The sequence below is a fragment of the Benincasa hispida genome, chromosome 9 (genome assembly GCF_027475165.1).
Source record: "Benincasa hispida cultivar pf3 chromosome 9, pf3_genome.v1.1, whole genome shotgun sequence".
Taxonomy (NCBI): Eukaryota; Viridiplantae; Streptophyta; class Magnoliopsida; order Cucurbitales; family Cucurbitaceae; genus Benincasa; species Benincasa hispida.
Genome location: NC_143486.1, coordinates 91,193,087 through 91,210,331, shown reverse-complemented (window position 1 = coordinate 91,210,331; position 17,245 = coordinate 91,193,087). Strand labels below are relative to the sequence as shown.

Here is a 17,245-nt window from a genome sequence, read left to right as displayed (position 1 = left end):
GATCATGCATAACCTATGGTGAGATTTATCTAAGTGACATCCATAAAATATTTAAATAGCAAATGAATCAGTAATTTGACCGGTAGGATAAAAAAAAACAATAAATTGCAATAATTTTGCAAATTTTGTCCTAAAAACAGCTTCTGCCACTCCATAATCAGATTGTACCAACCCGAACTGACCCAAACCGCTTCGAACCGAACCTCAAAACCATCAACCAAGCCAACCCAGCACAAAACCAGATGAGATCACCTTGAACTAGCTGAACCAGATTGGACCACCCTTAACCGTAGTTGAATCGTGCACAACGTAAGCCCTAACCCTCATGAAAACGCAACAACATTGGGAAGCAAATTCTGGGCAATTCTACGATTTGTTCATCCATTTGGCAAAAAATGGTCTCGATTTTCACAACAAATAGTTCTAATTCTAAACACAAACTTATAAAAGATTGCATTTATATTATAAAATGCCCAAAAAAAGTAGGGGCCTTTACAAAATGATCAAATCAAATATGTAAATTAAGGCCAAAATTTACCGTAAACATTCATTCGCAAATCATATTTAGAATGCAATTCAACCCACCAAACCAGTATAAATTTCGAAATTTCTAAATTAGTTATATAAGTTGGCTCTGATACCAATTATAGAGATAAAAGCCCTAACGCAGCAGATTAATTTAAGACCTAACTCGAAATCAATTGAGAAATTGAAATACCAATACGCTGGCAAAATTACAAAGTAAAAAAGGGAGACCTAAAATCCTCAACCTACCGTAAAATTTCTAGGTTAAGCATGCATAACAAATAGGAATACAATCCTACAAAGAAAAGAAAGAACACTTACTTTTGTCGATGACTCGAATGGAAGAACGCCAATTCTCCTTAGGATTAAAAGCACAAACACCACCAATTTGAAAACCTCCTATTCTTTGAGAATTTAAGTATTGGTTTATGGGAACCAAAAATCTAATTGGGAAGAAAAGGAGAGAATCTCTTTTACACAAAACCCTTTTGTAAAGAGAATCTTCTGCAAAACTTATGTTTTGTAGATATATCAACCAATGGAAAGAGAGGAAACGTTGGAGCTAATAACTCCCATACGTAGGAGTTATTATTAGATTTAATAAAAATCAAATAAATAATTTAATTAATTAATTAAATCTAATTTAATTAATAATTTCATTTAAATATATCTTCCGCATAACCTATAGTTTTAGTAAAATTAATTAAATTAAATTAAATTAATAATTAATTAATATTCCAATTAGTTAATTACCAAATTAAATATCATATATTTAATTTAATCTACATATGAATCATATTCAATTGTATTTCTCTCATAACATATAATTTTAATATGCATCTAAAACGCATTAATCTTAACCTACAGTTTTAATATGAATCCAATTCATATTAACTTGATATTTGAACTCCTTCAAATATTTAATTCTCTCATAAATCAATTTTAAATTATATCCAAAATTAAAATTTATATTATAAAGATTAATTAAAACCTAAATTTTATATTATAATGTATCATTATACATTATACTATTTCCCTAAGTGAATTTCAACATTCCAAACTCTATTCGAGACATAATTACCTCAATTTCCTTTATGAGCTAGGAAGAAGACCTCATGGACATACAGATCAAAAGCTCAAATGATATGAGATTAATTGGTTAAACTCATTAACCTCATTAATCAATATTCGTTAATTGTGACTACACTCCACTAAAGACCCACAAACGTACTCTTCTCACTGTAGATATATATTTGTATCCACAGATATAGACTAAAAGCAACAAGTTAGTCTTTCATGAGTGTTCATAACACTAGTTGGGTCAAAATTATCATTTTACCCCTAGGTTACTTGTTTATCCTTCAGTACAGTGCTCCTCTAATGAACAACCTGTTTATGGTCCAACCATTAAACAAAAACCCCTATCGGGCAAGTGAGAGGGTAGGGTCCTTTGTTCAAGTCCCGAAGATACTATTTAAGGGAATACTCATCTACTTACTCTATAGTAGAGAAGGAGTGAAATCCATCTTGTATTTTTATGTTCCTAGCTCCCCACTCGATCTTGTCCCCAAAATGGTAGGCATATTGAGTCGATAAACTGCCACTCTCACCTATACAAAGGACAATCCCTCGTAAACAGAAGCTTATAATAGACGCAGGATTAAGACTAAGTTGCCTAGGTCATATTAAAATAGAAACCTAACTAATCAACAAAGTTACATCTAGTGGTTACTATTTCGTGGTCCGGTATTATGCAAACTCATTGCATAGAATACCCCCACTCACATGTCACATGCACGAACGTGTTGGATCATTGCATTTGTATCAAATATAAAACGAGTCGTATCCATAGTGTCACCAAGATAAGGTACTCAGCCTTATCCCTATACTTTAGACCCCTTTAAGCTGTATCTTGAACATTGATCCTTGTATGTTGAACATTGATCCTTGTATGTCTCTACATACAATTCAAGACTCATAAGATAAATTAGGATGTTAGTTTATTGGATTTAGGGTTATTAAGACAACAAATTCAACATAAACAATAACACTTATTGTAACAACATCGATAACTCTTTATTGATAATAGTCAATTATTTACATTTTTTATCTACGAATTTTAGGGTATAAAACCCAATAGTCCATCATTCGTGTGTCCAGTCGCTAGCGCCCACACCTTGATCGGTAGACTTCAGCCCAGCCGAAGGTAGAACGTCGCCGTCCATCAATTCAGTTCTCTATTGTTGTCGATGTGCAGCTTGCGCTAGTACTGTCCAGTGGGCTCATTAGAGGTTCCATTGGGTGAGATCCTTTTTTTGTTTTTCGTCGAATTTTAGTGGGTTATCTCGAATGCCATTAACGTTCTAGCTTTGGTTAGTTGACGTCCGTTGTGTTTGGGTTTTATGTTGAAGATTTGGAGGTATTTCAAATTACTGTCCAACAAGTATTGTGGCGTTTGGGCGAATTCTTTGTGAGTTTCTTTCTAGTTCTTGCTAGTTTATGGTTACCCATTTGGATTTGGGTTTTTCTTTGATAGATTTCATGATGTGTCTTGTGTACCCAATCAATGTTTGGCCTAAATTCTTTTGGCTCTTGGCATTTGAAGGTTGAATTGAAGTTTTTGGAAGGAATTGAGGTGTTGTCCAGTGGGTGTGGAGATTGATTTTTGGTGATTTTGGACCATCACATTGTGGGTGAAAATTGTTTAGATTTGTTAGAAATTATTTGGATGATTTGGTGGTTGAATTTAGAACTTAAATGTTAACTTTAAGTTTTGATTCCTGTTTTAGGAGTGATTTCGAATTCAATGATTTTACGTGGATAACTTGCTTATATCTAGATTTGATCTTGAGGTAAGTGAAACTATTATCGGTACTTTTGTGCTAGGCGTCCAAGTTAAAAAATATTAAGTTAATGATGGATTTCTTTTTAGGTCATTTACCTGGATTATGTGATTTTTCTATGATTCAGGAAGATTATGAGGACTATGTGCAAGCTGAAACAATATGTTATGTTACATTATAATTGTGTTATGGGACCTATTATGAGTTATGTATGTGATACATGTTAGACTAGTAGGGGTGATCTATCATCTCATCTCACACTATTTTTGACATAGTGGACCGATGGGTTCATGGTATCATTTATTTTTTTTCTTTTATAATGGTTTCATAGTACCAGTATCAACTAATTACGTTTTAATAAATCCCCATTATCATCACTACCTAATGTAATAGGTGTAGATTGATCATTATCACTTGAAACATTATTCATTGAGGTTGATTCACTCCTGTTCATAAATGTTGGAGTTGAGCCACCTTATTCTAACTTATAATTATTTGATAAAGTCATTTTCACCTACAAATAGTCAGATAGTAATAATTACATACATTGTAATCTAATTACAAAAAAAATTAATCAATGTAATTATCATTCTTATTACAAGAAATTGTTCGGTGAAACAAATGGGTTCAAAAGAAACTAAAATGTTATCATATCATAATGTGATGATGATATCAAATAAATTTCCTTTTGATACAGATTTAAATTCTCCATTGCCAAAATAAATTTCCTTTCGATAGAGATTTAAACTTAGTGTACTCTATCAATAGGTCAATCATATCTAATTTTCAGCCTACCCATGCTTGAATTGTTCCATTTTTAAGTGTAAAATCAGAGGTTAAACTTCCAAGATTGATTCTCAAGCTAATTCTTCTTCAAAATATCACAAATTCTTCCTAAAAAGTGAAATGAAAATTTGTTGCTGTCAACTTCTTCTTGCTATTATCTTTTCATGTTTTTACTACTATTTTGAGCTATTTTCTATTACTAACAATCATTTCCTACAAATTTAAGATGAAGATTTAAGAGAAACAACCATTTTCTCTTCTTCTTCAATCAACTGTTATGAATTAAAGAGTATAAAAAAAACATGACAGCAACTCCCAAAATGAACTCATCGTGACAGATCACATAATGGACACTACTGCAATTATGGTCAACTTCCAAAATAATTAGTGGAATTCAGACATACCTTGGATGGGAGGAGACGGCGACAAGTGAGCTTGAAATGAACGAACAACAACCAAACAGATCTGAGGGTGAGATGCCGGTGGAAGACGTCGGTGAGCTTGAAATGAATGAACAGTGAGGAAAAAAAGTAGAGAGGAAGACGATAGCGGCTGGTCTTGGAAGACGTTGAAATCATAGATCTATGGGTAAGATGCCGGTGGAAGACCCCGATAGACTTGAAGTGAATGAACAGCGAGGAAGAGAAGTAGAGAGGAAGACGAGGGTGGCTAGGCTTGAATGAAGATGCCAAAATCGTACATCTATGGGCGAAACATTGTTAGGATGACCGTCGAAGCAGCGAGGGTGGCTAGGTTAGATGTCAAAGGAGTAGAGAGAGATTTTGGAGAACACCGACGGGACGACCGTCGAAGGAGCATGAGAGGCAAAATCATGAGATGAGATTTGAGGAAGGTGAGGGTGAGAGCGTGACTCGTGAGTGAGGTGGCAATAGGTAGCTTTCTTAGTGTTTCATATATATATATATATTAAAAATAACATAATAATACATTAATATATAAATATTTATATAATATTATTACTCAGGGCAAGGATGGGGAATATTCCCTGTCCTCGGCCTTGAAAGGTAAATGGAAAAAAAATCCCCACCCCCTCCCCCATTACCCATGTATTTGGGGATTCCCCCACTCTGTTCGAGGTGGGTCCCCGCGAGCCTCGGCCTTGCAGGTTAAATGGACATCTCTAGTTTAGTTCCATGCTTTGACCGTGCACCATTAGGCCACTAGACATGCCTGAACCGACATATTGATTTGCATGTTACGATACTGTGAACCGATTCTTCGCGAGTTGAAAATCGATGTTGTTGATTCCTCTTCAACCCAAAGAAAAATAAAAACTATTTATATCACTAAAACCTACTTCTTATACTAACAAGTAGCATAAGTGGCAAGTACGGGGTTAAACAATAGGGAGGTCAGGATTTAATCTTCTCTTAAGCTAAATGCGACTATGAATAGTAGTAAAAATGAGGTTTTGGTATTGTATAAAATGAAAACATGCAAAGAATTAAAATGCAAGGGATAAATGTAAAGTAAGATTGCTCTATCTAGTTTCTAGAGCCATTCAATGCAATTTCTATCCTTGATTCCTGAAAATTAAACATGCAACTGATTCATGTATGCACAAGTACTCGCTCAATACGATCTAACTAGCCTCTACAAAGGCAGACAACTTACAAGAATCTAATCGATAAAGCGTCTTAATTATTAATTAAGGTCGGAAAGGCCATACCCTAGCTAATCTACATGCTTCTAAATTTTATTGGGTTCGATAGCGCCAATATAGAATTAAAAACACAAGCATTACAATTTAGAATTCAATTGTGTCGATTAATTATCAGAAAAGTCATATTCAACTAATCAAATTTATCTTCGAACCTAGCAATTCATTCATCCTAGGAATAGCCATCAAATATACAATTAACTAATGCTACTTAATTGATTTTAGCTAGACATTCAGGTAAAAATATGACGCAACTAAAAATCGATTAGTCATTCACGATTATACGTGAACAGTCAACCTCACAATCATGCTTTTAGAAATTATAATGGATTCGAAGAACACACTAATTCAACATGCAATTTATACAAGAACACAAAAACTTCAGAAATTATCAAAGAATTAAAGCTTCAAAAACTAGATAGAAAACTGTTCCCTCGAGAAATCGATAGACAAATTGAAGAGAAAGATCCAATCCATCGTTTACAATCCAAAAGAAAATAAAAATCTAACCTAAAGATTCAAAAAAGATAAAGGAAGGGGAAGAACTAGCAGCCATTCCTCGGCCTCCACCGAATTTTGCATCCCCTCTCTTTACCTAATTTGGAAAGAAAGCATTTATACCATTGACGCAGCGTTCCTAAACTTTGCAATGCTAGCAAGAGTGTTGCAACGCTATTGTTGACAGCAACCCTCGAACGTTGGAGCAGAGGTGCAATGCTGTGGACGCTTGCTTGCGACAAACGTGCACGTGTATGAGCTGACGTTTCATTAATCATCACAGCGTTGCAATGCTAAGGATAGCATTGCGACGCTGTCGTATATCTTCAGGTTCTACCTTACAACATTGCGTTAAAGCATTGAAAAATGGCTGCGACGCTCCAATCAAGGGAATTTTTGTCATTTCTCCTTATTTGAATCTCAGATGCTTAAATCACCTTTAAATTGCTTCAAATTAACTTTGTTTGACTTCAATTGCTCGGTTGTACCTCATCGGTGTTCAATACCTACAGAATAGGATATTTAACATGTAAAATTTATTAATAAGCTAAATTAAGCTAGGAATTATAGCTCTTTTTAGAGTTATCACCAGTAGGTTCACTTTCATGTTTTTTATAGTGCGCCATTAAGCCACTAGACATGTGAGCTAAGACGAGATAGATTATCCTCTTATATGGCTTTCCAAGAACAGTTATGGTATGCATGTCCCACCAACCTCAAACATTCATTGCATTCGATTGCCTAGCCTGATCCCGATAATGGGGTCACTTATTGAGTACTTATACTCATTCTTTATGTTTGCATATTTTTAGGTAAGTGCAAGGATACATAGGCGACTGATAAGAGGGATCCGTGACAGTGCCAAAGGGACTAAACAAATGCTTAGACATAAGAGTTTCTGTGTTGTTTTCATATTTTCCTTTTTTTTTTTTCTTCCATGATTTGGATTTTGAAAAAACTTAGGTGTTTGAGATTTCTAAGTTCAATTCCCATATTTTAAAATTTCCATTCTAGAAGGGTACCCAAAACAGTATTAGATTTGAACCGAAACTTTGTTTCAATTTCTTATTCAATAGAATAGTCTAGTTTTCATATTTTAAATGTAAATGTCTACGTACAAGTTTATGCATGCATGAGGTAACGATCCTATCAGGTGTCTTAGAAAGTCGGGTCTTTATAGTTGGTATTAGAGGTTATGTTTTGGGTTTTGTTGACTGACTTACTATGTAAGTCCAGATTATCACTTTTTGGCCATTAACAGATTATTCGTCATCGACATGTATGTCCTATGATATATACACAGGATTATGTTGGATTTGTGATCGTAATTGACATATTTCCTTGATGATTAATTTGATAAAGGCTATGATTGTCAGGAAATTGGACGAGTTAAAGGAAGAGGTAGTCATAGGATTGTCAAAGGGGGTCGAAATCCTAGAGGTCAAAACCCGACAGTACAAGATCCACAAGTTCAGGATCTACAGATTTAGGATCCATAAGTTTGAGATCCTCAAGTTTAGAACCATCCTGCATTAGGGAATCACTTTCCATTTAGTGAACCTTCTGGTTCATGGTGGCAAAGGGTTCAGACAAGAAGTCGAACCTAAAATACGATTATGCCTTCATAGACATCGGTTCCCCTTGTTGTCGCAGATGAGTTTCCTGGTTTGCCAATGGTGATAGGGAAAGCGGTCACATCAGTAGTACTGGGTAGGGTGAAGGAAATGAAAAATGAGCGAATGATCTAGTTCGCCTAGTCTCAGCAAGTATCGGTTTTGCCAGTGCAGACGCCATAGGTTGAGGCTTAGAACTAGGCACAACACCAGAACATGTCAAATCTCTCGATTGAGGTCAAACATCTGCGAGATTTCAGGAAACACAATCATTGCACCTTTGATGGGTTACTAAAGAACCCTATGAAGGTCGAGATGTGGATGTCCCCCATCGAAACTATTTTCCATTATCTGAAATGTCCAGAAGACCAAAAGCTTCAGTGTGCAACATTTGTGTTGACAGACGATGCAAAAAATTGGTGGTAGTCGACAGAAATCAATGAACACCAGCGGAGGGCTAGTTACCTGGGACCAGTTCAAGGAGCTCTTCTATGAGCAGTACTTCTCTGTCGACACCAGGTACAATAAATAAGAAAAATTCATGAATCTAAAATAGGGGACCCTATCGACGGTGGAATACGAACGAGAGTTTACCAAGTTATCTCGTTTTGCTCCCTAAAATGGTGGCCATAGAAGAGAACAAGACAGAAAGATTTCTCCACGGTATGAAGGATGAACTGAGGAATCATGTATAGGCTCATAAGCCTAGTAGTTATGCAACAACATTCTGTATAGCAATGAGGATAGATTCCACAGTGGGGAAGGAATACATGGGATCTCAAGAATCAGGATTCTCCTCGAGGCAGAAAAGAAAGGCAGAGCAGAAGGCTTTCAAGCCTCATTAGAAGGGACGATATCTAGAAAAACCATTTCGGCACTCCAAGCAGTAGGATTTCTAGTCATGAATGGTAGAAAAAAGCTAACTAGTGTGTCATTCTTGTGGTAGACGTCATTGGGGACGATGTTTGGCTGGTTCTTGTGTTTATTTTCATTGTAAACAGGAATGGCACACAGGTGATAAATGCCCTAATAGAAACACATCATATTATAGGAGCCAATCTGCAGTTTATGGTCATAAAGATTTAAGTAGGCAGCAACATCAGTAGGGTTGAGTTTATTCAACCACTCGGTAAAAGGCTTAGAAGTCAGACACTGTGGTGACAAGTACGCTCCTAATCTTGGGGCACTATGCAAGGGTATTGTTTTATTTTGGATCATCTCATTCATATATATCCTTTGTATTTGTGAAGCAAGCTATGTTAGAATTGGAACCTTTGCATTATGGTTTATTAGTTTCTACTTTGTCTAGAGAAATTATGTTAGCAAAAGAAAAGATAAAAGCATGTCGAACTGAAATAGTGAATCGTATGCTAGATGTGACCTTAATAGTCTTGGACATGCATGATTTTGTGTAATATTGTCGAAGGCCTCATATAGAATGACCCCAGTGAAATTGAATGTAACGCCCCAGGCCCAGGATTCGGAATCCGAATTCGGACCCCTAATGGCCGAGGCATTCCCCTACGTCCTCTTTGACTTGGCTATGTCATCCTCCCTTCCTTCATTGCCTTGAATGCTTTTTTAGAAGGTTGTCCCCATAAACAAACACGGGTCATTTCAGCATGCTTTGTCCTCACTCATATGCATCTTAGGAAAATTCCCAGGAGATCACCTAATATAAGATTGCTCCAAGCTAAGCACGCTTAACTTTGGAGTTCTTATGATTGAACCACCGAAAAGGAAGGTGCACCTTGTTGGTATAGGTAGTAACTTTCATTTCTTTTAAGCCTTTCTTAACCATACTTTCATGTCCTCAGGATCCCGCTCGTTTAGATGTGATACCGGTTTATTCATGTACCCCTCCTGAACTTGGATCGTTACATTGAAGGTGCTCAAGATTCAATTGCAGAAGTTACTAGATAAGGGTTTCATACACCCTAGTGTGTTACCATGGGGTGCACCAGTGCTGTTTTTGAAAAAGAAGAATGGGTCATTACGCCTATACATTGATTATAGAGAGCTAAACAAAATGACTATCAAGAATAAGTATCCTCTCCCCAGGATTGATGACTTGTTCAACCAATTACAAGGACTACAATTTTCTCCAAGATCGATCTATGTTGAGGGAACCATCAACTGAGCATTAAGGACAATGAAATTTCTAAGACTACTTTCCAATCTAGATATGGACATTATGAGTTCACCATAATGTCATTTGGCTTGACTAATGCTTCTATGGTATTTATGGACTTGATGAATAGTATGTTCAAGAAATTCCTTGACACTTTTGTGATAGTTTTTATTAATGACATCTTGGTTTACTCTAAGACAGAGGCAGAGCATGAGGATCATCTACGAAAGGTTTTGACCCTCCAATATCAAATAAGTTGTATGCTAAGTTCTCTAAGTGTGAATTTTGGCTATGCTTGGTGTCTTTTCTAGGGCACGTGGTGTCAAAAGAGGGGGTATCAGTAGATCCAACGAAGATTAAGGCAGTTACAAGTTGGCCTCGTCCTACGACAATCAGTGAAGTGCACAGTTTTCTGGGGTTAGCACGCTATTACCGTCTGTTTGTTAAGGACTTTTCTCACATAGCCACTCTCTTAACTCAGTAGACCAGAAAGGATGCCTTCTTTGTTTGGGGTAAGGCTTGTAAGGACCGTTTTTAGGATCTTAAATAGAGGTTGGTTTCTGCACCAATTCTTATAGTACCAGATGGATCAGAGAGTTTCGTTATTTATAGTAATGCCTTTAAGAGAGGACTAGGATGTGTGTTGATGCAGCAAGGTAAAATGATTGCTTATGCCTTTCAGCAATTAAAGAATCATGAACAAAACTATTCTACACACGATTTGGAGTTGCCAATAGTGGTTTTCACTTTAAAGATCTGGAGACATTACTTATATGGAGAGAAGATACAGATTTTCACATATCAAAAGAGCTTGAAATACTTCTTCACCCAGGAGTTAAATATGAGACAACACAAATGGCTAAAGTTTGTGAAAGATTATGACTATGAGATTTTGTGTAACACCCGGACCCTCGTAATATTCCTTAGGATGAGAGAATAACTCATAATTAAAGACTTTGAAGGAAAAAGTTTGGTTAAGTGTCTAAACCATGCTTTGGAGGAAGCATTGGCTCTTAGAAGAATTATTAAGTGTTGGGATCATGTGGTTAGAAGAGAAGTATGCATGGTCTAAAAGAGGAAAAGAAAAGTTTGGTCAAGTATTGGGAGAAAAAATGTTGGGATTCAAGAGTTGGAAGCATAGTAGGTTGGAGGGTAGAATTTTGGCTAAGTGTCAAAACTATGCTTTGAACCTAGAATTGGCCTGGAAGTGTTAGGGGATAAGGTAAACGCCTAGGCCAAGGAAGAAGGAGGAAATTGGAGTAAGTATTAAGTATGAAATAAGTCATCCCGGAGTTAGAAGTACAACTGGAAATTGTAGGAACCTTGGATGCAACCCTAGGATAGAAATGCTCATTTGGACGCATGTTAGGGCAACTCTAGCAACACCAGATAGGTCAAACGCCTAGGGGAATAAATGATTAAGTGTTGGACAACCATGCTTTGATCTAGGCATAACCAAGTGAAAAGATTAGGGTTGGACGTATGGTGATAAGGTAGGGAACACATGGTAATGAGGTAAGAAACGTATAAGTGTTGGAAAGCATATGACTTAATCAGGAGGTAGATGCCCAAAGCTTGAAGGTTGGACGCCGAGGGGGCTTTTTGGACACATGGAAGGATAAATAAGATCTAATTTAAACTTAAGGAAGGGAAGATTGGAGCTTGAAGTAACCATGGAGGAGGAAGCTAAAACAAGAACCCTAAGATGAACAAGGAAAATGCATGTCTTGAGGACATATCATGCTTGGACAACTAGGTGAAGAAGTTGAGTATTTTGAGGAGCACTTAGGGAAGTCTAAGTCACAAAGGATCAGTCTTGGACACAAAAACACCAAATAGGTAGGTGTTGGACTTCACCTTGGACGCATGTTAAAGAGTTGGAAGTTTTGGGACACTTTCAAGGAGCCATGCGTTGGAGTAGGGCTAAGTAGGGTTGATGTGTCCTCACCAAATGCAACCTTGGGAGTCTCAGTAAGAGGTGAACGGCTTAAAACCAAGCTTGAAGCATGCAAAGTGTGATGAAGACACTTCAAGCAAGCACCAGGCATTGGACATGGTTGTAGAAGGACACATTAAGTAGCATGCAAGTAGAAGGTGGCTTGGGTTAGGCATTGGCTTCACCTAGAGAGGAACTTCAAATCCATGCAAGGTGGAGGCGTCAGGCGTCTGAGGCATGTAGAGGTGACAAGGATGGGCTGCCAAGGCCTATAAATACCCCGGAGCTCTCACTTCACTTCCGTCAATAGAGGAAGCTCTGGGGGTTTGAAAATAAGTCTAGGTGTTTGAGGGGAAGTTTTGGACATTTGAGGTGAGATCCAGGCAATGGTGGAAGAATTCCAAGCGTTGGAGGAGGTATCCAGGAGTTATGTTTGAGCATTAGGTATCCTGAGAGTTGACCAAGCTTTGGTAAGGTTAGCCATATGTCCAAACAAATAGTCTAGGCATTGGCAAGGAGAGCCAGGCATCAAACTGACAGAAACTGGGTGTAGAAAAGACAACTTTGTGTCCAACAACTGTTCTTGCAATTTAAAAGTTTGATTTAGGTCTTTTGGGGTTGGTAATCTTCTATTAGGGTAAAGGAACTGTTCTATGGTTATTCTAGCCCTAAATATGGGGCTCTGAGTGGATTGTTGGCTTATTACAGGGCCAGGATTCTAAAGACAAACAAGGCTACAAATGGTACGAAAATCGTACACCAGGGAATCGTAAGTGGGTTTCTATTTTTGTATGTTTGAATATATGTGTGTGTGTGTGTGTGTGTGTGTGTGTGTCGTTATTATATATATGTGTAAGGTTTGGAAAATTTGCATGATCAGGAAATGTGTTTTTCTTGATTTTATTGGTTGATTTGATTCTTATTGTTTTACATATCATAAGTTGCATTGGAAACTGAGATTGTACCCTGGAAAATTGTTAGCGTGTCTCAAGCATGTCTAATAAGATATTGTCGACATGTGCACATTGGGCGGGCTATAAGGGTACTGGGATTGTTTCCACATCATTGATGTCAGGAATTCACGGGAATACCCAAAGGAATACATGATCATGCTAGGGGTAACCAGTTATCAGGTTGAAAGGGTCACATGCTTATGTGTGATTATTGCTTGTTTGTGAAATTGCTTTTCCAAAAATGAATTACTAAAATCAAACTTATTTTCATATAAGAGTGGCACTCACTGATCTTTTTAGCTCTCATTTTCCAATTTTTTATTCCCCCGCCCCGAGACAGAAGCCAACAGGCTTGTTGCAACCCCTGAGCATACCAGAATTAAAGTGGAAAAATGTGTCTATGCATTTCATTGTGGGGTTGCCAAGAACAGCAAAGGGGTTTATGGTGATTTGGTTGTAGTACACAAACTCACTAAGCTCGCGTATTTCATTCTAGGCAAGTCTACATATTCAGTGAACAAGTGGGCTCAGATATACATGATAGAAGTGGTGAGATTACATGGAGTATTAGTATTTATTGTGTCTGAAAAAGACCCTCGTTTTACATCTAGTTTTTAGAAGAGTCTTCATACAACGTTGGGTACTCAGTTAGATTTCAGCTCAGCTTTTCACCCACAAACATATGGGAAAACAGAGCCACTTAATCAAGCGTTGGAAGGTACGTTACACGCTTGTGCATTAGAGTTTAACAACATACATCCATACCTACATTTATCCATATTTTATAATACTTATAATATAAATGATGCATGGCTATGTTATTAATGCATGCAACTATATACTATAACACTTATATTATATGATGCATGAGCATGATGCAACTATATATATTATATATGAATAATGCATAACCTATGGTGGGATTTATACTATATGGCATACATTATGACATATAATAATAAAATTAAATCATCATCATATGCATAATTAAAAAGATTATTGGACCGGGATTGGACACCTAAACAATTAATTAAATTAACATAACACGTATATTAATTTATTAATTAAAAAAACTAAATATTATAATAATAAATGTCAACCGATTTGAAACAAGTGAACCAGGCCTTGAACCACTCGAACAGGACCGAGAACAACTTGAACTAGCCACAATCAACCCAAAAGAACCCAAACCAACCAAACCGGAGAACCCACGAACCGAATCGGAACATCACTCCACGAACCGTGCGCGAATCGGACGTTAAACCGCACTTCTTTTCCATTTCGGAGCGTCACAATGCTATGAAAAAGAACTCCGCCCGTTACATTTCAGTGTTGCAATGCTAGGGCACAACATTGCAATGTTGTTGTACAGTCGACACTGTACAACCGCGATCTTCATAAAAAATTCACCGAATTGGGCCTCGTTTTCTCTAGAATTTCATCGAGAACAACACGAGTGACACAACATAGACAAATACAGACTCGATCGCAAATTATATGCCCAAAACACTGGTCTTTACAAACCAATTTTGTAAATTAAAGCTATAAATCTAAATGGCCAATCTCGAAAATATCCAATAATCGTAAACCATTTATATTCTATACACACTTATCACATGGACAAAAACACATAATGCAAACTCATCATAATTGTAATTCAATTATTTTGAAAATTTAAAAATAATTGGGACCAAAATTTGGCTCTGATATCAATTGAAAGAACCTGTGAAGACCTTGAGCGGAAACATGGATCGTCCCAATTTTTCGTTTTCTTTTTGCATAATGCAAAATTACAGAATAAAAATATGCATTCAAATTAAAATTTACAACATACCAAAAAATTGAGAAAGAGAAAAATAGGGTTAGATAGGACTTACCCTTGAAGATCCGATCTTCTTCACGAATTTCCTCTTCTCCAAAATTGGTCACGTACTGTCATGAACTCAAAACCTTCAAACTATGGATAACACCATAAAATTACCTCTGTATTCTCTAGGATGAGAATCCAAGGAGTTATGGGCTCTTGGAAAAATTGGAAGAGAGGGAAAGTTTGAGAGGAAGAGAAGAGATGAGATTCAGAGAAAATTCTCAAAGAACACTTCTTTGTTTTCTATAAACTCAAAAAGAAAGAACTGTATCCCCTTTTTGAACCACCCATTTTGATCGTGAGATAGAGAGAGAATTAAAGAGAAGGAAGTTATTTCTCTCCCTTTAAAATTCAAAAATAAAAATAAATTAACTTTACTTAATTAATTAATTATATATATATATACACACACACACATATATATAACATATAACCAATGGTTTAATATTGTATCATATACAATATAACCTATAGTTTTAATTCTCTCATCAATGGTATTTAATATAAATCTCATTTATATTAAACTTAATTATATGAAACCAATTCACATAATTAATATTTGAATCATATTCAAGTATTTATTTCCTCTCAAATAAACTTTATATTACAATGTAAACACATTATAGTAATTATATCATATATAATTAAATTAAATTAATATATCACATATAATTAATTTTCTCATTTAATTTGAACAATTCAAACTAATCCAAAATTGATTCTCATTAAATCCCTGTTGAGCTACAGGGGACCTCATGAACCTGTAGATTGAAGCTCCAATGGTACTTGAATAATTAATTAAACTCTTTTAATTAAATTATTCAACATCCATTAACTGTCGAACACTCCACTAAAGACTGACAGTTGCACTCGTCGCACTACAGATATATTTCTGTGTCTATTGGATATTACCAATCAACAGTATGATGACCTTTCACAAATTGCTCGTAAGTACAACTCAGCCAAAATTATCATTTTGTCTTTGGTTACATCTAACCCTTTAAGTACCAATGATCCCTCTAATGAACACTAAGTCATAGCTTAACTATGACCAAACTCCTCTCGGACAAGGAGAGGGTGTGGCACCACATTGTTCAAGCTTCAGAATCAACCTTTAAGGGAGCAATTTATCTATTTATCTCGACATTAGGGAAGGAGTGAATTTCGTCTTGTGTAGCTATGTTCCCAGCTCCTCAATCAGACAAATACCCAAAATGGTAGGCTTATTGAGTCGGCGATCTGGCCATTCTCACTCATACAAATCAAAGGACCGCCTTCATAGACATGAGTTTACAACTCACTCAAGATTCATGTCTGTCATCTATGGTCATCCTAGTGAAATGTAAGTCTCTATTATGAACGATGCTATAAAATAAGACTAGTCATTTCGTGGTCTAGTCTTATACAAACTCGTTTGTATAGAATACCCCCACTCACATGTCTCCACATGAATGATTAGGATCAGTTCATTTGTAGCACGTTACAACAATTATAACACCTACAAAGCGGGTCGTATTCGTAATGTCACCAGGATAAAGTATCCAGCCTTATCCATCTACTACATACCATTTAGATTATCACTTAAACATGATCCAACTGTATGTCTCTACATACATGTTTAAGCTACAGATAATAACCTTAGATGTTAGTTTATTGGTTTGTGGGTTTAATGCTACTAAATGTCATATAAAACATCTTATATTTTATCAAATAAATAAAAAGTTTGTACAATACAATTACAAATTATAGAACCCTACGAGATTTAGGGCATCAACCCTAACAATCTCCCACTTGTCCTAAAGCTAGTGGGGTGTACAATATACAAGTCATACTAATATAGAAGTACAAAAAGTAATAATCTAAGGCATAAAATGCACCCAGTAATAGATCTCCCACTTGCTCTAGACTAGATGTGGCCTCCCACGCTTGTGACTCTAAGGCTCTCGAGAGTTAGCCACAATACCATTATTATCACAATAAAGGATGATGGACTTTGACATGTTTGGAACTACTTCCAGATCTATTAGCAATTTCACAAGCCGCTACGTACTCAGCCTCCATGGTGAAGTCAACAATACACCTCTACTTGGTGCTCCTTTAGACTACTGCTCCTCCGTTAAGAGTGAACATTGATCCTAATGTGGATTTCCTAGAATCTTTATCAGTCGAAAAATCAGAGTCTGTGTATCCTATAAGGATCAAATCCTTAGAACCATACATGAGCATGTAGTCCCTTGTTCTCCGTAGTTACTTGAAGATGTTCTTAACGGTGGTTTAGTGATCAAATCCTGGATAGATTCATATCCACTGATTATACCCACTGCATAGCAGATGTCAGGTCTAGTACATAACATTGCATATGTCAGGCTGCCAACAGTCGATGCATAGGGGATCCGCCTCATTTCCTCAACC

At 36.4% G+C, this 17,245-nt stretch overlaps 1 long non-coding RNA gene across 1 annotated transcript; it reads right to left on the bottom strand.

Moving 5' to 3' along the window:
• Nucleotides 1-2,576: 2,576 nt before the first annotated feature.
• On the bottom strand, nucleotides 2,577-5,049 carry LOC120085431 (uncharacterized). Its single transcript, XR_005483932.2, has 2 exons — nucleotides 4,559-5,049; nucleotides 2,577-3,882 (listed from the first exon to the last, which is right to left on the bottom strand). It is a non-coding gene; the product is annotated as an uncharacterized LOC120085431 (long non-coding RNA).
• Nucleotides 5,050-17,245: the final 12,196 nt, after the last annotated feature.